Source organism: Hermetia illucens, chromosome 4, assembly GCF_905115235.1.
Source record: "Hermetia illucens chromosome 4, iHerIll2.2.curated.20191125, whole genome shotgun sequence".
In the NCBI taxonomy this organism is placed as follows: domain Eukaryota; kingdom Metazoa; phylum Arthropoda; class Insecta; order Diptera; family Stratiomyidae; genus Hermetia; species Hermetia illucens.
This window is the reverse complement of record NC_051852.1, coordinates 135817640-135840733: the sequence shown is the minus strand read 5'-3', so window position 1 is coordinate 135840733 and position 23094 is coordinate 135817640. Positions and strand designations below refer to the sequence as shown.

Genomic DNA, 23094 nt, shown 5'->3' with positions numbered 1-23094 from the left:
TTGCCGGATGGACTGCTATTACTTTTCGCACCGCCACTCATAATACACGTAGTGCGGATATGTTTGGAGTACCTTTCGTGGAGCTCAAGATTTACTTTCACTCCCCGATCCCGAAACTATGCCGGTCCTACAACGCCACACAGCTTGGGTCCTTTGAATCTGTCTCTTTCTTTAATTTTAATCGTAAGGTAAGCTACTTACTTGCTCCTCCCTCGGAGGACAATATGTAATAAGAAATTTGTTTTCTGTATATTGTCTTCATTAAATAAATAAATTAATAAAGAAATATGTGCAAGCATATCTATCGGACTGTTATTGACTATCAAATGTAATGTCTGGGTCATTGTCATTCTCGTAAAGCTTTCCAGTTTTCCTTATTGTCAAGCATTATTACTTCGTACAGTAGTTTTTCGATCAATGCTGTCATATGTGTGCTTGTAAGCAACGAATATTTAATGGACGTATTTAGCACCTGTTTGACCGTTAATAGCTGGTCAATTGTTGACCTTCCAATCCGAAAACCTTCTTGGTAACCGAGTCTTCGACGTCCATTCTAAACTTTCTCCTTCCTAATATTTGTTTGAAGATTTCATAGGGCGCACCAAGTAGTGAGATGTCTCTGTAATTTTCAACTTGCTACCTTTCTTGGGGATATGTCTTTTTGGTTCCAGATGGAAAGAACCGAATTATGGATAGCTTTCAGGATGCATGGAATACCCGATTTGATGAGTTCAACGATGTCTTCTATATTTTTCAATAAAGAAAACACAAGGTCGGTCTATATGTTCACTGTATGCCTCGTTTTTCCCTGGCGTTCACTACGAAGCCAATAATTTCTCCAGCCACTTCTTCAGTTGTTGTTTTGATAGGGTGTTTTGTGTCATATCAGGCGTCATCTTTGGGCTTCGCCCCGGCCACCGGAAACCGGCTAAGAAGTGGAGATCTACTGGACTCATGTTTGAGAGCGAGTACCAGAATTTCATGCATATTCCGAGCAAAATTGAGAAGAATAAACATACTGGTACTGTCGACGAGCGGGATAAAAAAGACCTCGTTAAATACCAGGCGATTATTGAAGAAGGTAACAGCAAATGCCCGGGAGACAAGCAGAAAACAAAGCTCACCGCCCTCAAACGCAATCGACCTGAAGACGAAGTCGAACAACAGCATAAACGGAGCAGAATGTGCAAGACCTCGGACGCCAAGCAACCTCTACAAACAAGTAACCCACAACAGCCGGCCGAAGGAGAACGAACTACGAAACCTTTCATTGGTATTGGTGAATAACAATCCCGCCAGCGGGAAACTAGCGCCTTAGGTGCGGACCAGTTTTAAGGCCAGGTTGGCGACTAGATCCCCAGGAGACCGATCGCTCCCACCTGCTTGCCGAAGTTAAGAACAAACTCATCCCATCGCTATGCCTTCAAGACCCCAGGATTTCCGTGGACAACTAGGCAAATATCGAGGAAAAGAAACCCCAAACGAACAGCCGATCTTTGTGAATCTTGTGAAAGCACTGGAAAAGACAGACTACAAAGTGCAGTTCAGAGTCAGGACTGCAAAGGTAAAAGAGTTCCGCTCCACGAAATCGGACGACGACCTGGATGGACACCGCCAACGAGGGCAGACGAACACGGAAACAGCACTCGAAGTGCGCCTCAGTTGTTCTGCTGATCTTCCTCATAGAGGAAGACATCGAGGTCGCACTAATGCAGTAATTCTGGATCGGAGGCAACCACACCCTCAAAGAACTCCAAAGCAAATATTATAATCTAATCTACATCATAAGAGGCGATGATGATAACAAGAGATGTTGATCGGGATAGACGTAGACCATATATCCTCACGAGGAAAGTCAGCACGCTTTTATGTGTCCGGAATAGAGTTCTGGCGACCTATTCGGGTAGCAGGCGGGAGCGGAGAACGTGTATATTTCCGCGGCTTACATGGTAGACGAACAATCAGCTCCGCCAGGAAAACTATGACATTTGATGTCCACCATAGCAGCAGAAAAGGCTAACCTATTGATACCTTACGACGCAAATGCAAAGCACCAATTGATTTTATTACACAAATCTATCGGTGTGTAATAGAGACAATACACCAACCTTCCATTTCCCAGCTTGGAGAACTGTGACGGTTGAGAGGAGATCCTTGATATCACCCTATTAACCGACAATAGGATTCTTATGGTGGAGAACTGGAGAGTGTCTGACCAAAGGTCCTTCTCAGATCACAGTTGGATACTTTTCAGTGTAGTTCTCGCCGCACATGCTCCCAAACTTTTCAGAGACCCCAGAGGGATCAACTAGCGAAAATTTGGTCTAAGTATCAAGGATAATCTCCCCGGTGAACAAATTGGTAAGTCCAAGGTCCGGGCCCTGGAAGAGGCATTCGAACCCGCCTTCAAAGTCTCACGTCCTGCTAAATACAGCGAGAAGACTCAGGAGGATCTTGAAAATCTGCTACAGCTTGTCGAGATTTACTGGAGCTCTCTCTCTTTTTGCGATACGTATCACAGTCTTGTAGACGTGCACGATTGGTTTTCATACCAAAAGCGAACAGACGCGACAATGAGTCCACAAAGGACTTTGAACCAATCAACCTTACTTCCTTTGTGTTGAAGACACTAGAGCGTGTCCTGGACCTTCACTTAAGAACTCTTAACTTCCAGCACGACTACTTTTAAAACAAATCCACAGAAGCTTCTCTGCACGAACTAACTGGTACGGTTGAATGATCACTGCAATACCGTACCAATGCCGTCCAGACTATTCAGCGCGTTTCTGCACCACCCGCCAGCCAGGAGAATGTCGCCGTTGAGTTCAAGGCATTAATGCCGCTTGACTGTCGATCAGAATGACTCTATTTTATGTTTGGGATATGAGGAATCATAAGTCCATCTGCTTGAAGTTGAACCGGACCAGATGGAGGGTAGCTTACTCCAACTTTTTTGGTCCGCGGATCCCTCCTTTTGGGCATAGACCCAAGTATGTATTCAAAAAATAGAAGGATTGACTAACGGTTAAGTCCAGAGACAGAGGCAACTCATCAGACACCGCTTCATATCCCAAACAAAAAATTTAGCTTTAGCCTGGTTTAAGCTAAGTTTCTGAGAGAACGTAAAAAGTAAAAGTGGAATAGATAGATAGGTGGTAGTAGTTTGAAAGATCTTGTCAGATATTCCGAGATGGATCGAGCGATGCAGCGAAAGCAGCTGAACACTGAGGTTACCGAGTATACTTCTATCGATTTGGGCATGCTAACTCTCCATTTCTCCAAAGTATCTGGACATTATCAAGGATACAAAACTTAAAAGATATCAATGAAAAAACGAAAGGAAAGGCATACAAACTTGAGAAAGCGCCAGATAAATTCTAGTTTAGTCCCGTGACATAATACTTCATGGCATTCCAAAGGGGAGATTGGAAGGACAAAGATGTGATTACCATTTGGTCACACAAAACCGTAAAAAAGGCAGACAGTAAGCCGATTTGTTTTATATCATGCCTTAAAAAGTTGACTGCGTTTTGATTTAGTGTCTTACTTATGAAACCGAGTGAATGTTTTTAAATGTCTACCGATTTGTTGCGTCAATAAGCACAATTCTATACGATAGATCCCACTTGTAATAAAGTTGAATGAAATTTCGTAACACATTCAACGTAAATAAGCAAGCAGAAACCTCCCACAATTATTTATAATATCGGAATATAATAGTAAATCAATAAACCTGTCATGACTACCAAGAATCGATTTGAATCTGGCCTTGTCATCATCGTTAATTGGTGACAATCAGGCATAACTTACCCGTTTATTAATTGTCGTGAGCCACACACATTAAAAGTGCAATCAAATGTCAGTAAATAATGGTTGCAATTGAAATGCAATTACATAAGCATTTAAAAGTAATTTAAACCAATTATTTAATACCATCAGAGACATGTTGACAGTACCTGGTGATTGAAATGGTTCTGATCTATTAATGTCACATAAATGGTTTTCTTTTCACTATTATTTTGCTATTTCGTTAAATTGGTATACGTCACGGAATTTCTATAAGTATGTGGTGTAAAAAATAAAGAAAATTTTTTTAAGGCATTAATCTTACTTTCAATGATTTTCTTCTCTATTTTTATTATTTTTGCAAATAAAATTATCCGAAAAGTCCAAAAATCAAAAATTAAACATCTTTCATTCTTCAGTGCCGTCCTGTGGATTTCGATATGTTTTTCGCATTGACCTATAAATAGAAAGATTACTCCCGGTTGTTGAAAGCTAAGGGGGCCTTTCAGATCGGCAGTATGGATTCCGTAGAACCAGATCAACCACAGATGGAATCAAGTTAGTTACCGGCTTGGCCGAAAATATAATTCAGGGAAAGGGTAATTCCAGCAATTGCGTGGTAATGACCCTGGACGCGAGAAATACACAATACAATTTGGAAATCTCTGGCGAAAACTGATATTCCCATCTATTCCGCTGCTATTGTAAATGGTTATTTCCACGATCATGGTATGGTATGACACCGATGATGGACCCTGGGAGTACGTTGTCAACACGGGTGTCCACAGGGCTCCGTATTGGGCCGACTATTGCGGAATTTTATGTGGAAAAATGTACTTAATATTCCGGTTACGGAGGAAGCCAAATGGTGGGTTATACGGTATAGGTCTAGTAAAAATTCTGCCGAACGTAGAATGGTCACGGTATGCTACTAGACTACTTATAGCCTAGAAGCATACCGTGGTCAGGGGTGCATTTCGGAACTGTCTCAGATGTTCAAGCGTTCGCCATTTTGGGAATGATGCCCATTGACATCTTGGTTTCGGTTAAATTTAGAAAATATGGTAATATGCTACTATTAACTTTATTTTAGGAGGCATCGGGGTGAGATATATTTTGCGGCCTGGCTGAATCGGTGAAGTATTGCGATTTTTTCAAATTTTTCGGTTGGACAGGTTCTGAGAACGAGACCTGTTACACTTTTCGGGGCATACGTTTTGGACCCGCACTCCCCCATGCTTCGCCCAATATCAGGAATAAATTTCGAATAGTGTTAATTTAACTCTTTTATTTGATACCCCACATAATCATATTTTCTCAAAAAAAAATGTACACCCTCCCTTCTCATGTATGGGGAGCCCTTCCTTAAGGTCAACGCAAAATGACGCCACTTGCTATATGGAAAGGGATAGGCAGGCCACATATTTTCACCGATTTTCTTGGCAATAGCCTTAGCCGTTTCTGAATACATCGGGTGGGACAGAAAGACAGACGGACATTAAATCCACTCCAATAAGATTTTGTTTTATACAAAACCTCTGAAAGAAGATCAACGTTAGAGGGAGTTAACTGCGCCCAGTGATGTAATACATAATCTTGGTCCTAAGGGCCAGAGGGAGTCAGGGTTCACTTCTAGATAGCTGCAGGCCTATCTCCATCCTTCCGACTTTAGCAAAAACTCCAGGAACCATTAAATTAATCAGCCGTGAATACTGTGATAGAAACAACCCAATCATATACTTCCAATATGCTAACTGGCCAGATCACTGAGATTGAGCATGTCTTTTAATTGTCAAAGCCGACGTCTTGCCCGGAATTAATCCAATGGCAAATGCAATACTCTGCCTCCATAATATAAAGAAAGCTTTCGACTCTGTATGACAATACGGACTTGCTTATATACACCATCACGGGGGCCATGGTACCTGCCGAATCCCGCGTATATTTTTTGGCGAACTGTACTGATATTTTATCAAGTAAATATTAGCCCCAAAACAGTAAAATTTTCCGTATTAGCCCCAAACCCGTAAAATTTATCTTTAGCAGAAAAATTAAGATAATATCGAAAATGGTTTGTGAGTTGGAAACCTACAGGGTTTCTATGTCCAATGTTGTAGGTCATGTATCTTGGCGTCACTATAAACCTATCCAGGCTACAGGGTATAAATATAAATGGCGTCTTGAATTCATTTTATCCCATTCTTCGCTGTAATGAGCCAACTCCAATAACTATTGGCAGTTAGTACGGCCGCTTATCACTTTGGGTTTCATCTCTCCTCGACAGACGGTGAGATTCTTTTTCAAGCAGGGGTAGATTCTCCACCATTGCGCCGTCATATTTTTTAAAGTGACAAAGGTGCGAATTGCATAATCAACCAAGTCTTATATGAAGCATCCAATAGATCACGCATCGACGCTGTCTTGGTCAGATATACAGTGAAGTTCCTTGAATTTCTTAGTTCCCAAGTGTTTGAGCATTAGGATTACCGAGGTAAATTTCTCCGCTGGAACCAATTCTCACAAATCTTCATTCTGTACATCTGTGACGACCGCCTGTTCGAAAATAAAGAAGAGAAGATCACCATTCAAATGCACTTCTCCATTTAAATAAAAATGTCAATGTCGTTCCCAACCAACTTTTTTCACCTCTAATCCGCATTGCGCATCGGACTTGTTTTACATTGCCTCATACAAGTCCGTGTAATTAACTTCATTCGACAGCCCTCTCGCTCCGCACGCAGTCACTTCTCTGTTGCGTTTGCGCCTGTACTTTGTACATGAGTCCTCTCGGTAACCAACCTCAAGTCTCGCTACCAAAAATCTTTGGCACTAACTAGAATCATCAATCATCATATATTTATAGTTTTTCTGGTGACCAACGATAATTCACTGATGCAGCCACGATCGAACTGGGAAGACTAACAATACCTGAAAAAAATCTAGTAGGAGCTCAGGGACAGAAGAGTGCTATAGGAAGGAGTAGAACTACACAAGCAACACCTTCCTCGGCGAACACCAGAACATCTGATAAAACACCAACCAATTGAATTGAAACCCCTTAAATAACAAGTATAGAAATCGATGGAGCAGCTAGACCAGCACACCCCTACGCAACTTACAGGGAATCATTAGCTCCCTGAAGATTGCCATGGTGTTGGGGACGTACCCGACTGAAAACTGTGCGCCGATCAAAGCAAGGGGGTGCAAAGAGTTATTCTATCTGAGGTTTGTAAATGTAAACCCTCAGCTGGGTCTCAGTTCACAAATTGCTGCAGGGTAAAATTCCACACGTTGCCTTTTAGGGTGGTGCCATTCTGCAGGTTCTTGATGTCAGGTAGGTAATCAAAACCAACAAAACGATGTCCTGTATACCAAATACAGACATCTCAGATCTTGGTAGTTCAGATAAACTGCCCGCTAAGTTGAAAACTCAGAATGTGGATCTCCAAAGAGAGAAATGAAACATGATTGTCACAAGCCCAATAGGGATGGTGCGATCCTTAAGCGACAAATCGGTTGGGAACGCTTTCAGCATAGTAAAGCTAGAGCAGCAGCTGATCCATAAAGCTTGGCTAGTGAACAGAAAGATAGCCGGACTCGAGAATTTTGGAGACAATTTGTTATACGGCATATCCTCAAACACCATAACTAAATGACCAAGAACTTGGTGATGTTACGGAGTAGGACTGCAGGGATCAAATGGAATACTTAGTATTAACCGCCTATCTTTTCTATGACCGCAAGTCGTGCCTCTTGCGAATTAACTTGAAGACATGGCCAACTACCGCGAGGAAAACAACCGGTATGGAGAGACTGGCAGTGTATCTCGGCGCTATGGCTTGAGAAGAATTCAAGTTCCCATCACCCAAGCAGTTTCGGATGTGCCACCGAGTGTGCGACATATTCAGATTGCAGCTATGATAGCATAGGCAGGGTAAAATTGTACACGGCCATGAGAGAATTCGGTATCCCGACGAAATTAATAAGACTGACTAGGCTGAACCTGACCAATGTACGAGGCCAGATAAAAGCAGCAGGATCACTCTCAAGACCATTTGATATCAACAACGGTCTACGACAATGGGATGCTCTATCCCTAACATGAGGATGGACGATTCCGTAGCCTACATAACAATCTATGAGCGATACCACAACCCATCCGGCTCAATAGGTTACGGTGGGCGGGTCACTTAATCCATATGGATGAGGATGATCCAGCCCGGAAAGTCTATAAGGGCAATATCTATGGTAGAAAAAGAAGACGAGGAAGACCCTGCCTGAGATGGAGCGATGGCGTAGGTCAGGACGCCAGACACTTTTTAGGGATATCGAATTGGTGGACCTCGGCGCAAAACCGGGGTATCTGGAGTTCGTTATTAAGGCAGACCTAGATCGGATACTGGTTGTTGCGCCGTTGATGATGATGATGATTACTCCAATATCTTGAATGGGATGGGATAAAAGGGTTTGCACCTATGACTACACATAGAGTGAAGTTTTCCAGCAACCATCGACGTTTGAGAGTATGGTGAAAAACCATGAAAGATTTGGTGATCCTTCCATTGATAAATATAACAAGTATGTTGGTCCCTCAATGTAATAATCTGAGGTGAGTAAACCTGACGTTGATTTTCTTGATGAGGATAATGTGATATCTCAGAGTTACATCCATTATCAGGTCATATTTTCATTTTTGCAAGAGCCGTGAGCGGTTTCATCAGAATGCAGTATAATGTATGGCCACACACAGGTCGGGCGAACGTCTCTGTCTTGGAAAAGGCCCCAATCGAACTGAATTTAACCCTTGGGACCAATTGAATGACATAACCAGCAGCAACTGACTCAATTGCTTAAGAGGTCTGAGTGTAATTATGCGGAGTTTCCAGCGATTAATTAATAGCTAACAAGTCTGTTAGCACTGATTAATGGAACAAATGGTTCCCGAAATATCGGTATTTGCAAGAATAAATCTCTACACCAGCGGAAAAGAATCAACAGCGTTAAGTATACAAACAATCAGAAATTAGGTAATTTTTTGTTTAATTGCCTCAAAATCCATTATTATTCTATAGGACAAGGAAAACAGAGCGGGGAAGGAATAAGTATCCAATGAAATCCAAGAAATCTGGGAAGCCAAGAAAGACAAGCATAAGAAAATTTATGAGAGAAGGGTAACACTTCCTGCAAGAACACATCTCTAAAGGACTCTAGCTGAAGAAACGCTGAATACACTCGGTGGAGCACAAAAATATTCCCATTTTCGCTACTGGAAGGCTGACAGGCTCAGACATATCTGCAAGGTCAAACTCTATTCGTCGTCATATGTAGGCACTATCTCCACAGATCAGAGACCCTTACTACAGGGCTTTGTAGTGATTGAACTGCTAAATTCACAACGGAGCGGGGTATATTCATATCTGGGAAATTCCTGCAGACAATCTCATAGCTGCCTCGAGTATAGTAGAAGGGAGGTGCAAACAGAAGAATCTCTCGATAAACCCCAACAAGATCATCAAACTTCCGTCTCGAGTTGGTTTCAACTTTCAAATGAGGCGAGTGATCCTGGATACAAAGCTAAATTGGAACGACATCTCTAGTGCGAACCGTTTCCACTACGGCGGTACGTAAGGGATACAATTGGAACCACACATGATGTACTACATATACATGGGGGAGCCTATACTTACCTTTCGGACACTTATATGCCAACCAAAGGTAGAGGAAATGAAAGCTATTAAGAAGCAAAATTATCTTTGCCCTAAACACTCTGCTGCAATTGCCACCTTTGGACCCCGGGGTAAAGGGAGAAACAAGCCCGCCGCCATACAGAGCGCAAAGGCTTTCACCCCCATCTAGCCATCTATCCATCCGCCTACTTCTCAAGAGCCAAAACGAGTTTTAGGGGCTTGCATATACCCAAATTTGAAACGGAAATGCCAGAGGAAGTGCTTTGATTGCTCAAGATAGTTTTTTTCTAAAGAGAAGTTGTATGTTAAAGAAGAGCCAATTTTGCTTAGAGCTCCCAAGATCATTCATTATTTAAATACTGAAATAATGTTCAGCATCTGGCTTACTATATGTACTTGCATATATATTGAAATATGCAAATACTGCGGAATATAACGCATATCTTAGTATGTAATTGCTTACGCGTACAGTGTCTGCATGCTATTACTTGGATATTTTTTCTTTGAACATGAACCAGGAAACCGATGTCTAGTATACAATAACAACTTCACAAGAAATTTATGCACGTACAAATGGACATGAATGCGTAATCAAATACATAATTTGCATATTCATCTCCGAAATCCGTGTCAGTCTACATATATATGGTATACCTTAGAGAACACCGATTTCAAAACAAACACTTCTAGGAAATAACGATTCCATTGATATCTTATTTATCAACGTACAATACTTGAAGATGACGTAATGAGTAATCAGAATTTGCATTAAGCCTGTTCAGAAAAATACGTAAACATTTGTCAGCCCCAGCGATGCTCCTACAACGGACTAACTGGACCAAAGCTGAGATGATTAATGTTTAGTAGTCGCATCTAGCCAGTCAGTTCCTGCCACAAAGGAATACGCAAATGTATACCTGCACAGATGTTATAAAGATAGCAAGGCCAGTTCAAGTCGTGTTTATAAACATACGAATATCTGGTATCTAATAGTAGATTTCAGGTTCAAAAAGACCGGTTTCGTCTACTGCTCATTCATAAACACAGCGTTTCGTCTAGTGTGCCCACTTTCTTGCTGCCCATCATAACAGACTTGACCTTGACCATATTCAAATTCAAGACTCACAGCATGATTGGTAGCCACTACATACCTTGTCAGAGCAATGAACAAGCATTTAATTCGCTCAGCCGTGAAAAATTTCTTTATTGTGCATATCAACAGTCCGACAACGGACTTTGGCGGATTAGTCATTTGTGACATAGAATTCATATAAATTGACTGTGCGCGTGCAGTTAAATAGTCACTGACCATCATTATGCAGTAACTAGTTGAGCAGTTTGCTCGGTTGACCGTGAAAAGATATTTCGACCCAAATCTAGACTGAAGAGATTGTTCTATTGAAGGTGCCTCCAGCTGATTGTAACATTGGTTGGAAGAATTCGTTTGCGTTTGTATTGCTTAGAACTATGTGCTCCTAAATAATTATAAACCAGTCAGCCAAGCTTCGCAGTGGTCGCCATTGTTGTTTTAAATTTAGAAATAACGTTAAAATTGATTCAACAGTCCGTGTCAAATTTTCACCATTAATGCGGTATAAATTCAACTATATGATTGCATGACGGACGATCAAAAGTGTGGTCTCCGTGAAATATACTATTCAAATTACATACCCCAAAATTATGTGAATAGATCGTGATTTCTACGAAATATTATCATCATCATCATCATCAACGGCGCAACAACCGGTATTCGGTCTAGGCCTGCCTTAATAAGGAACTCCAGACATCCCGGCTTTGCGCCGAGGTCCACCAATTCGATATCCCTAAAAGCTGTCTGGCGTCCTGAGCCACGCCATCGCTCCATCTTAGGCAGGGTCTGTCTCGTCTTCTTTTTCTACCATAGATATTGCCCTTATAGACTTTCCGAGCGGGATCATCCTCATCCATACGGATTAAGTGACCCGCCCACCGTAACCTATTGAGCTGGATTTTATCCACTACCGAACGGTCATGGTATCGCTCATAGATTTCGTCATTGTGTAGGCTACGGAATCGTCCATCCTCATGTAGGCGGTCAAAAATTCTTCGGAGGATTCTTCTCTCGAACGCGGCCAAGAGTTCGCAATTTTTCTTGCTAAGAACCCAAGTTTCCGAGGAATACATGAGGACTGGCAAGATCATAGTCTTGTACAGTAAGAGCTTTGACCCTATGGTGAGACGTTTCGAGCGGAACAGTCTCAATCGAAATATTATACATTAATTTAAGTACATACTAACAGCCAGCATGATAGGTCGAAAAGTTGCAGGAAGTCTGAGGAAGAGGGCCACCTCATCAAAGATTGCACCGGAGATCCACTTTGTATGCTGTGTAGTGGGAAAGAGGGCGTGGACGGTATATAGAAGGGAGCTGAACCGCACAGGCAAATGAGATTGATACAAATCAATCGCAAGACTGTGAGGCAGCTCAGGAGCTGCTCTCGCAAACCTTTCGAGAGTCGAATATGGATGTGGCGGTAATTTGCGAGCCGTACAGAAACCATGGCAGTGCGACTTGGGCAGTGGATGCGTCTGGCAACGCCGCAATCTGAGTGTACGGAAGACAGGCCATTCAGGAAGTCATGGCCCCCCCCCCCCCCGGGCAGTCGGTTTTATAAGGGCAAAGGTCAACGGTGTCCATATTTACAGCTGCTACGCTCCTGCTAGTGCAATCTTAGCACAATATGACGAGATGTTAAAGAGTCAGATGTTGGACGCTAGAGACCGCAGCCCTAAAATCATTGCGGGCGATTTCAATGCGTGGGCCCTGGAGTGGGGAAGCCGATCGACACCAGAGGTCAAATTTTGTTGGAGTCTTTTGCGGAGCTAGACATCGTGCTGGCCAACGTTGGATGCGTGCCCACCTTCCGAGGTAGACGAGGCCAAACTACTGGTGGAACAAGGACATCACTGCCTTGAGATCCTCTTGTCTCCGAGCGAGGAGAATTTCCCACAGGACGAGGGGAAGACCAGACCACCAGGAGTGTGAGGAGGAATGCAGGGATCTGCGAAGCAACTTTAAGAAGCCCATAGGAGAAGCAAGCGGGAATGCTACCAGAAGCTGTGCATGGAGGCTGATACGAATCCGTGGGGTGCAACCTATCAAGTTGTAATGAACAAAATCCGCGTGCAAAAATCACCTTAAGTGACATGCCCGCGGCTCTCAAAAATGCTTTCAACTCAGCCAACTGGGGCTGGATTAAAGGCGGTTTGGCCAAACTGGGTGTTCCTAGCTACTTGGCTCGGCTAATTGAGAGTTACCTTTCGGATGGACTTCTCTTGTACGAGCTGGACGACGGGCCGAAGGAGTACATTGCGACAGGAGGTGTGCCTCAAGGTTCTGTATTCGGACCACTGCTGTGGAACATAATGTACGCCCCAGTGTTTGGCCTGCGCGTGCCGGAGGAGGCAACGCTGATTGGTTTTGCGGACGACCTGGCGGTAGTTGCAACTGCAAAACGTCCCAAGGATATGGAGCTTTATGCAAATGAAGCTATTCATACCATCAAGTCATGGTTATGAATGGTCAAGCTGGACCTGGCGGACGAAAAGATGGAGGCGGTCCTCATTACCAACCGTAGGAAGAACAACACGGTTAACATCTGGGTTGGTAATCATGAGGTCGTCTCAAAATCAATAGTCAAATACCTGGGGTAATGATCGATGCCAAGCTGAGTTTCAAGAAGGGACACTTGGATTATGCGCGAGAGAAGGCAGCAAATCCTAGCTCATCCCTTGCAAGGATGATGTCTAACGTAGGAGGGCCGTAGTATAGTCGCAGGCTACTCATCGCGGGAGTGGTGAAGTTGATCCCGCTATACGCGGCCCCTGTCTGGGCGGGAGCGTTGAACCACCCTGTAAACCGGAGAAAGATAAGTTCGGCATACCGGCCAATTGCGCTAAGGGTATGCAGCGCATTTACGACGGCGTCGACGGAGGCAGTGTGTGTCATCGCGGGAATGATCTCTATAGGTCTTCTAGCGAGCGAGGCACACTGGCTCTACGAAAAACGGAAGGCAAATCCAGCCGAGGTGAATGCGGATTTCCGAAAAGCCATCAGGAGAAAACTGTGTGGCAAGTGGCAACAATGGTGGGATAACTCCGACAAGGGCCGGTGGACCCATATATTGATCTCGTGAATCGAAAAATGGGTCGACCGAAAGCACAAAGAATTGAATTACCACCTGACACAGTTTATTATGGGACACGGTGGCTATAGGAAGTACTTGCATCGTTTCGAGTTGGACGAGTTTCTCAACTGTCCTGAATGCGGTGCTACACCCGAGAACCAGAAAAGGAGGTTGAACAGCGTCTTGGGGGCGGACATCGAACCCCCCAACCTGGTGGAAAAGATGCTGAAGTCGGAGGAAAGCTGGATGGCGGTAAATGAGGCAATAGCCGTGGTGCAGACAAAACTTCTAGAGTTGGATCGAGCATGGAAGGCGACGCGACGGAGGCGCGACATACACGAGCTGGTACAGCGAATCAGAGCTTCCCTCGTGTAATAATGCGGGGTGAGGCGGAAGAGTGGGGGTGGTTTTAGTGGGTGCGAGTCCCACACACTGCTGCAACCTGACGCAGCAGTGTTTTTCTAAGATTTCCACCTCCATCCAAAAAAACAAAAAAACAAAAAAAAACGGTCATGGAGAAAATAAGAAAATATTGAAAACTGAAATAACCTCTCTTATCAACAACCTCTACTTGAAGAGAGCATTTACTAAGGAAGTACATGCCGACTAGGTGGATATATCCTGTCGTGTTTAGGTTGGATAGAATACAGGCATACCGAAGATACAGGTTGATATTGAAGATGGACACTTCGAAAGTCACCCATCCAAGTCCCACGCTTGGTCATAGCTGACCTAACAGTGACTACTACAGGGGCTTTTAGTTAGGCTTCACATTTCAAGAGCAAATCTTGAGATACCCTAAGCTAACTACGAATTACAGATGAGGATTGAGTCCACCGTCTTAATCCAGGAATCAAACAATATTCAATAGTTTAAAAATGATCATCACTAACAACAAAGAAAGGATTGAAGATTTCAAAGTCATCAGGAAAAATTATGAAATCCGTTTTTCACAGTATCCGGGTCTGGAGCCAAAAACTCACTTATTAAATCCCTTTTTTCTTTGGAATCTCTATTCTGCGCCCCCTAAAAAGCTCCGGGCATGGAGGAACCCCTCCCTTTTCCACTCCACCCTCAAGCCGGTGTGCAAGGAATCATCACGTTTGATTCTTTACATATGCCACTATAACAGGTTCCTACTACACTAAGTAGATGAGAAAATTCTGGAAATTGTAATGATAATTGTGGAGATAAGAGATCCAGTCGATCCCTTGAGTGGCCGATAACGACCTAGAGGGCAGAGCTATCCCAAAAAAACTAAACAATTTGGCAAAATTTGACCGTGAAGGTCCGCCCACGAAGATTGCAGCTCTATCAAAGCTCTCGGTCGACACGTTCTTGCACGCCTCTGTGCTAGCCAGACTCGGGAATGTGGGGGGGTCCTTTGAGCGCTTTGATCCCTCACGCTTCATTACTAAAAATAACGTGTCTTTACCGGTGCGTGGGTCCGCACCGGATTTTAAAATCGAATTTCACGTAAGAATTCGCGACGGCCTATCGAATAAAACCAGAACGCGAGCTAAATTGGAAAATAAAAAAAAACGGCTCGACCGCGCGCGTGGAGCCGTTTGTCTCCGGACCCGAGTGCCGCGATCAAGTATTGGAAAATCTACGACGGATCACCTTCCCGATTGCCGTCCCTTCCGCCTCAGATCTTGGACGAGGCGCGGCCGGTGAGGTTCCCACCCTTCCTCGACATCCTCCGGCCAGTTATTCTTTTAGAGGATGTCCCTTCTGTAAGAATCCCGCGGGAAAAAAGGAGGAACTAAGGAGAGGGAGTCCTCAAACTACTTCCGATTACGAAAAATTCATTATTTAATATAAAATTCTAAGATATTATCTATTAACACGAAGGTGACAATAAAATAACTAATTATACCAATTCAAAAAAAAAAGAAATAATATGGCAAATGAAAAATATTGAACATAAATAAAAAAAATAAAATAAAATAAAATAAAAGAGAAAAAAAAAATCCAACCACTTACGTACTCTAGTCGTCACGCCGAGCTCGGTTAACGGCTGGTATACAGGTTCTAAAAGAATAACTGGCCGGAGGATGTCGAGGAAGGGTGGGAACCTCACCGGCCGCGCCTCGTGCAAGACCTGAGGCGGAGGGGACGGCAATCGGGAAGGTGATCCGTCGTGGATTTTCCACTACTTGATCGCGGCACTCGGGTCCGGAGACAAACGGCTCCACGCGCGCGGTCGAGCCGTTTTTTTTATTTTCCAATTTAGCTCGCGTTCTGGTTTTATTCGATAGGCCGTCGCGAATTCTTACGTGAAATTCGATTTTAAAATCCGGTGCGGACCCACGCACCGGTAAAGACACGTTATTTTTAGTAATGAAGCGTGAGGGATCAAAGCGCTCAAAGGACCCCCCCACATTCCCGAGCCTGGCTAGCACAGAGGCGTGCAAGAACGTGTCGACCGAGAGCTTTGATAGAGCTGCAATCTTCGTGGGCGGACCTTCACGGTCAAATTTTGCCAAATTGTTTAGTTTTTTTTGGGATAGCTCTGCCCTCTAGGTCGTTATCGGCCACTCAAGGGATCGACTGGATCTCTTATCACCATACTTATCATTACAAAATTCATAGGCGATGAAATGACAAGACAATTCAATTCAAAGTCGAAGTTGCGATGACTGAAATCTGGGCCCTACTTTATACAGGTAAGATTTATACCCATCATCCATTTAAAACCCAAGTGCAGATACCAGTAACTCTGTTCATAACTCTGAATCGATCACACAAATGAATAAATCGCTACCCAATGGCAAATGGAACTGATGCTATCCTCCTCCAGCGGGCTAACAGCTATAGCTGAAACTGCCAACAGCCAAAACGAAGTGAACATATCTACAAAGGACTTACGCATTCTCAGATGGTATTACATTCAACCAGATAAATCATGCCAGATAGACAGATCAAGCGAGATAAAATCGTTAAGTGAACTGCGATCTCAACTGCTGGTTGCTTGATTGAAACTACATGGAGGTATCTTACTAAGAATATCTGAGAAGGATTAACGGAATAAAAGGTGTGAATGCACAACTTCGTTTTACAAAATCTGCAAGTATCATAGGAATACAAGCCGACCTGCTATTGATGATCATGATCTTGTGGCGCAGCAGGGTTCACAACATTCGAAATTTATTGCGCCCCTAGCATTTGATTCTCTGCTACCCCACTTTAGGGCCCAAGCATTGAAATCATCAGCAATCACCTTTAGACTTCGTCCTCTTGCGTCAAGAACAAGATTATCAAGCATTTTCTCGAATTCTCGTAGCAGCTGTATACAAGCCCAAGCAAAGCCACTGGCTGCCTGACTTACAGTACATTGAATGGCCTGTCGACCGCAAGTCCATATCGCCGCTCCACCAGTCGAATCTGTGACCCATATGTCACCGTGACGGTTTCTATACGGTTCACTTGTGATGGCGATTTCCATCTCAGATTCGGACGTGGTCTGCTCAAGTAAATCCTGAGCGACCCTTCAATGATTCAGGTTTATTTGAATAAACCTCATTTTCTCATTGCAGTGAGTGCCTTTCTAAATTCCGGACATTTGATGCTTCCGGCAATGTGCCGGTTATCCTGTCCCTCTTTTATTTCACACAGTAGGCATTTTGGGTCCCTATTGCACTCTCTGGCAATATGGCTTTTCTACCCCCACCTTTTGCATCGGTCGGATCGATCAATACTGCTGGTACATGCCTTCGCGAAGTGCCCAAACATGAGGCATTTAAAGCACCTCTTTGTTCTATTATATTAAACGACAGACAACCCATCCAATCCGAACCCTTCCAGCAGCTAACAACATCTGCGCTGCCTCCGCTGGTACTCGTATTGTGGCCGTTGGAGTCCCACCATAGGCTTTTCGTAAGTCCACAACAGACTCCTGTGTAAGTTCTTTCAACTTGAATTGCTCCTTCAGAGCAGTAAAAATTTCTCCTTTCGATGTCACTTCATCGAGATCCTTACATTGTATATAGATTTCACGCCTTTGGGCATGCACTGCGGCATTCTCCCCAAGTGAGTTTTTCACTTGAGTGCGAAAGTCATCAGTTTTGCTCACGCTGGATCTTTTCAGCTCGAACATGAGATCCCCTTTCTGGGTTCTTCGGATTCTGTTCACATTTCTGCTCAGACCTTTTAGGTCGGGATCAGCTTTGACCTTTTTAGTATCTCCGCGTAGGAGAGATTGCCCTTACTGGAGATAACAATCGCATCTAAACGAATTCGCACTTTTGTTTTTCGTTTCACCTTTTTGTTGGTAACTTTAGTCCATCCATTGTTTTCGTTCGTTTTGGGCTTCGCAACGCTGGTCGAGTTTCCTTCATTCGCTGTACGCTTTGCTCCTTCTGAGCTGTTGGTGCTGGTTTTCAGAATGTCCTGTCCGCCTTTTTTTTCTCTTAGGCGCCTGCTGATTATTTATAGGATCCCCCTCTTTTTCACGTACTCTTTTATTTCGCCGTGATTCGATAATAGTACGGTTAGGCGTCACTTGTGTCGCTTGTGATACTGTTGGCACAGTGGGGTTCGGCGTATCCTTAGTATTCTTTTCCTCTATCTGCGATCTATTATAGAGGACGCTAATAGCCCTCACCATATTCTTTTTGGCTTGGTGCACGTTGTACTTGTCCTTGATAAACTCGGACAGTTCAATTAATGTTGCCCCAAATTGGGTGAAGGGTAATCCCTCTGGATCGGGACTCTGCTCCCTATAAGCCCAGGCAGGGTTACTCCTTTTACACGCTGCTTCACTTTTGGCGTTTAGACAGTACATCGTCTTTGGCATTGGTGAAGATCTCAAAGTTGACGAGCTTCTGTTGAATGGATCCCTTCCTTGTTCCTGAAGCATCTCCTGCTATCGCGCATCTTGAACATATGCGGTGGGTGTTATTACGGTTTTTGTCGTCCAACAATCTGCCTTCAGTTCATCTTTCTTTGGTCTTGTTACTGGTGTTCTCGGTAAGGTCGTACTTCGCTTAAACACTTCCTTCTCCAGATCCAAATCACTTGTAACATTATATTCCAAGGTGGCCAAGTTGTCCACCACCGAGGCACTGCGATTGGAGAATATCGACGACCGGGAAGTGAGCAAGCGGTCACTTCCAAAAGCCGCCGGTGCTGGGGTTCCGAGCCCTGGCATCGTAAGCTTCCTCCTTCTCTCGTCTTCCATGGTGGTTTTATATTCTGGGTATCCTTCCCATAGCCATTTTAGTCCACGCACCAGAGATGAACAAACACTAGCCCATGCACAGTCAGAAAAGAAAAGTGCATGAACAAATATTTACACATCAATAGGTATGCCCCAATCCGCCAGTTGGGGTCGCGTCTGATAGAAGATCTGGCCATTCCTCCAAAGCGATCACCAGGCAATCTTCTTTGAGACATGTATCGAGCCACAGGGCAAAGAGCTATCATGCCCGAAACCGAAAAAGTTCTCAGGCTGGTCTGCAAAATCTTTGGGCGAGCAGACCTTCATAGAGGTGTGGTTAGATCAACCTGATAAAGCAGGCGCTTCTACGGAAAGAGCCGTTCATCTGGCTCAATTCATCGCCAAAGTATGTGACGCGTCCATGCCTAGGAGGTGCGCATTCCCCAGTAGAAGGCCAAACTACTGGTGGAATGATGAACTGACCGACCTTCGATCAGCCTGCCACCGAGCCAGAAGAGCGGCTCAGAGGGCGGTAGGTAAAGTAGATCAGGGCAAAAAGAATGCGCCTATAAGACAGCCCGCAAAACCCTCAAGCTCGCCATCCAGCGAAGCAAGAGTAAATGCTTTAAGGAACTCTGCTCGGAAGCGGACGTAAACCCGTGGGGGAGTGTCTATAGAATCGTGATGGGACGATTCAGAGGCCGTTCATCTCCGCAGATCACGTGTCCCACCCTCTTGCTGAAAATCATCCAGGGGTTATTCCCCCAGCAAAAGGAGAGCACTAACACGTTCCAACCACCTCTGAATGTGACGGCAATTCCCCCAGTTACAAGAGACGAGCTGCTGGAGATCTGCGGTAGAATAGGAGACAATAAAGCACCGGTCCTGGACAGAGTGCCGAATAAGGCCCTTAAGCTTGCCGTGAAATCCAGACCGGACATTTTCGCTGAGTTGTTGGAAACGGCAGAAGTTGGTACTTCTACCGAAGCCTGGTAAAGCTCCAGATGAACCATCCTCATATCGGCCTATATGCCTTTTGGACACGGTGGGGAAAATGTTAGAGCGGATAATCTATAATAGATTACTCCCGGTTGTTGAGAGCCTAAAGGCTGGAAGCTACTTGCTAGATGCTTCGAGAAGAGATCTGCTTTATTCCGTGCAAAATGAACCCATTTCTCATTTTCCGGTTTAATAGGTGGATATATGGGTCTTTTTAGATGTTTCGCAAACTCTCGTAGTGAGTAACCTATGTTTTTGTGCTGTCAGATTGAAGATATATCTTTTGAAAGACTCTTTTTTTATATTTGTTAATTAAGACCCTTAGGTTGTTAGTCAGAAAGGGCAACCTTTCAGTAGATTTATGGATGGGATCATACTAAGCAAGGGATCAAATGTGTTCCGAAATACTGTATACCCTATGATCCAAAAGTGCCGGGAATTTCTAATTTAAACGACTCGCGCATGGTACAATCGATTATTTTGTTTTTTCTTTTTGCAGTTGGTACTACCTAAACTGACAGACATGTCAACATTTCACCGCCAATTAGTATTCATTAGTATTCATGTGGTGTCTGTTTACATCAGTCGACTTTTACTTTTTGCCACATTTTAACATGAGTAGTTTTGTTGAGCAAATCTTACGCTCGTAATGAAATTTCGTGTCCTGATGCATTTAAAATTTTGAAGAGTATGCTCTGTCGAAAACTCGAGCTTACGAGTGGTATAAAGAAAATCGTTGCATCAGCCTAAGAGATGCGTATGCAACCGCTCAGCACACAATGGTGGAAATTTTGCTTTTTTCCTGGTCGCTCCAAAGGACCTTAATCTCGGACAAAAACAACGTCGAAAGTCGGTTGCTGTCTGAATCGAATAATGACCCGACCTGCATAAAACGCAGAATTTCTGGTGAGAAGACGTGGCCTGCGAGTTTGACGTGAAGTCAAATCAACAATCGTCCGAGTAATACTTCGAACGCAATTTTTTCCATGCCCTACCGGTGATGCATGGAAAAGTGGGTGAAATACTGGCACATATGTATTGCTTCAGTTGGATGTTATTTTAAAGGAGATAAAATAAATTTCGTTGAAAATTAACTCGTTTTTGTTTTATTTATAATTTTCGGGTATATTTTCATCATAGGGTATATAATGAAAATAAAAATCTTCCAAACATACTCCAGATACATACATACCCGTCGAGACCAAGTCGACTGGAGCTCAAATCCTCCTAATATATCAGCAAAGTTACTTAACCATCCGATGTTTGAAATCATTCGACTCCTTCAGTTTAGATGATTCATAGTCAGAACATTAGTCATTATGAAAATAGTAGGTTTTTTTAAATTTACATATTGCAGTCCATGAGTCAGAAACGGAAGACAACCAGTTGTGTGCTCAAATATTAGTCAGGAGGAGATTCAGATTGAATTAGCGAGAAGCACCTAAGAGCGCGCTTTTTATGCCGAAAAGTTTGAGATTTGAAATTTAGATTCTATGCAATTCGCCAAAGATTCATTGGACTTGTTATCCAATATGCGACCCGCAACACAGATTAATGCAAACATAATTACATGAGAAAACAAATTTCTGTTTCGAAATTAGATCGTGCAAACTTTTGAAAAATTGAATAATACCATTTTACATTTCACGTTTAGCAACAAATATTTGCTAAAGCAAATTGAACGTGTAGGTCTCCATTGGGTACTAGCACTGAATCAGCGAAATATCATCAGGAGCGGTGGAGCGTGAAGGTTACAGATGGCTCATACCTGTCGCACTATTTCGTGTCTATTACCTTACTCAACCACAACTATCCACCACAGCTCAACAGATAATAGTTTTCCAGAGGAATAGAAGCTGGGAGGTGAATGAAATTTCGGCGAATTTTCATCTTTGTTCAATTTTGAATAAGTTGAGTTGGGGAATCGCAGAAAAAAAATAGCCTAGAGGCGTAGAAACTATGAAACTTTTTTCCTAACTCATAAAATGCGCTCCCATTTGCTTATCACCGTCTTATTAAACAAACATTGTAGTAACGTTCATAAGTAAACATTGTCATTAACCACATATACTCCACCATCAATCAATTCAAGTAATTGAGCTTAATTTTCATTAAAGAAAATTTCCCCTGACGTGAATACAGTCGACCACACAAAGCATAAGAAAATAAATGCATTCAGGAAGTACATATATCGCACAAAGCGTTTTCACGAGGCCAATAGTCAGTGATCAATACAGTGCAATCTTGCACGCTTACAACGATCTTATCCGCTGTCTCAATAAGATTCCATGTGCTTTCACGACCAGGAGCATCCAAGTCTTTCACTTTTTAGTTGTTGTCTTTACACTTTTTTCCACACGATTTTCCTCGTGTGCACAGAAGTCACCTGCAATTTTCCCGCCACATCTCACTATCGGAAATTTGCATCCAGATCGATGTATCACAAGAGCAATATCGACTTACCTTTTCTATCTCGAGTAAGATATCTCAGGTGGGTCGGTGGTTCGCTGGCAGGTGGCTATTACAGGCACGAAGTTCGTTGATTTAGTAACCAAGTTTAAATATCACCGAGCACTATCAGTAGTTCACTGGGTTTCTGTTATAAGGAATGAAAACTTTTGAAATATGTTGCAATAGATTTCTACTGTTACAGAGAAGATTCTTGTATCTGAACTTGTTAGTCGAAATTTTTGTAGTTTCTTGGTTGAAGTCCGAAACTCTGAGGGGTTACTCGACAGTGGTAAGTATCTGGATTTAAAGCGTTGTTACTTCTTTCGCGCCCGAATAATGACTGATAGATTTCTGCAAAAATAACTTGAGCACTTTACAGTAAATCCACAACATTATAATATGTACACAGACAGAGAGACAGGTGGTAAGCCAAAACATTGTGTGTCTTTCGTTCGATGCAATTTTTTATATCGAACGACTTAAACGTCAATCACGCTAGTATTGATCATTGAATGCGGCTGTAGGAACGATTATGGTCACAGTGGCAGGTATACATATGAAAGCACTTGTAATAGGCCTATTATGTTTGCCAGCTACAGGCATTTTAGACGTGAACTACGCTATCGTTGCTACAGCCAACAAATTTCTAATAAGGCCAAAAATTGAACAAGTTTCATTTTTATAGCAGTAATCACAGAAATAGTTGTTATCCTTATTAATTTCCAAACACAATAAACCCATGTTCCTCAGCCCTGTGTAGCTACAATGACTTAGTTGTATATAGACTTCATCATCATCAACAGCGCAACAACCGGTATCCGGTCTAGGCCTGCCTTAATAAGGA

At 43.2% G+C, this 23094-nt stretch overlaps 1 protein-coding gene across 1 annotated transcript in view; it reads right to left on the bottom strand.

Annotated features, from left to right (window-relative positions):
- Positions 1-22591, bottom strand: part of LOC119653813 (proton-coupled amino acid transporter-like protein pathetic) — a 122982-nt gene extending 100391 nt beyond the window's left edge. The window contains exon 1 of the mRNA XM_038058841.1: positions 22263-22591. The gene's annotated coding sequence lies outside the window, so the exon portion shown is untranslated. The remainder of the gene's footprint in view (positions 1-22262) is intronic.
- Positions 22592-23094: the final 503 nt, after the last annotated feature.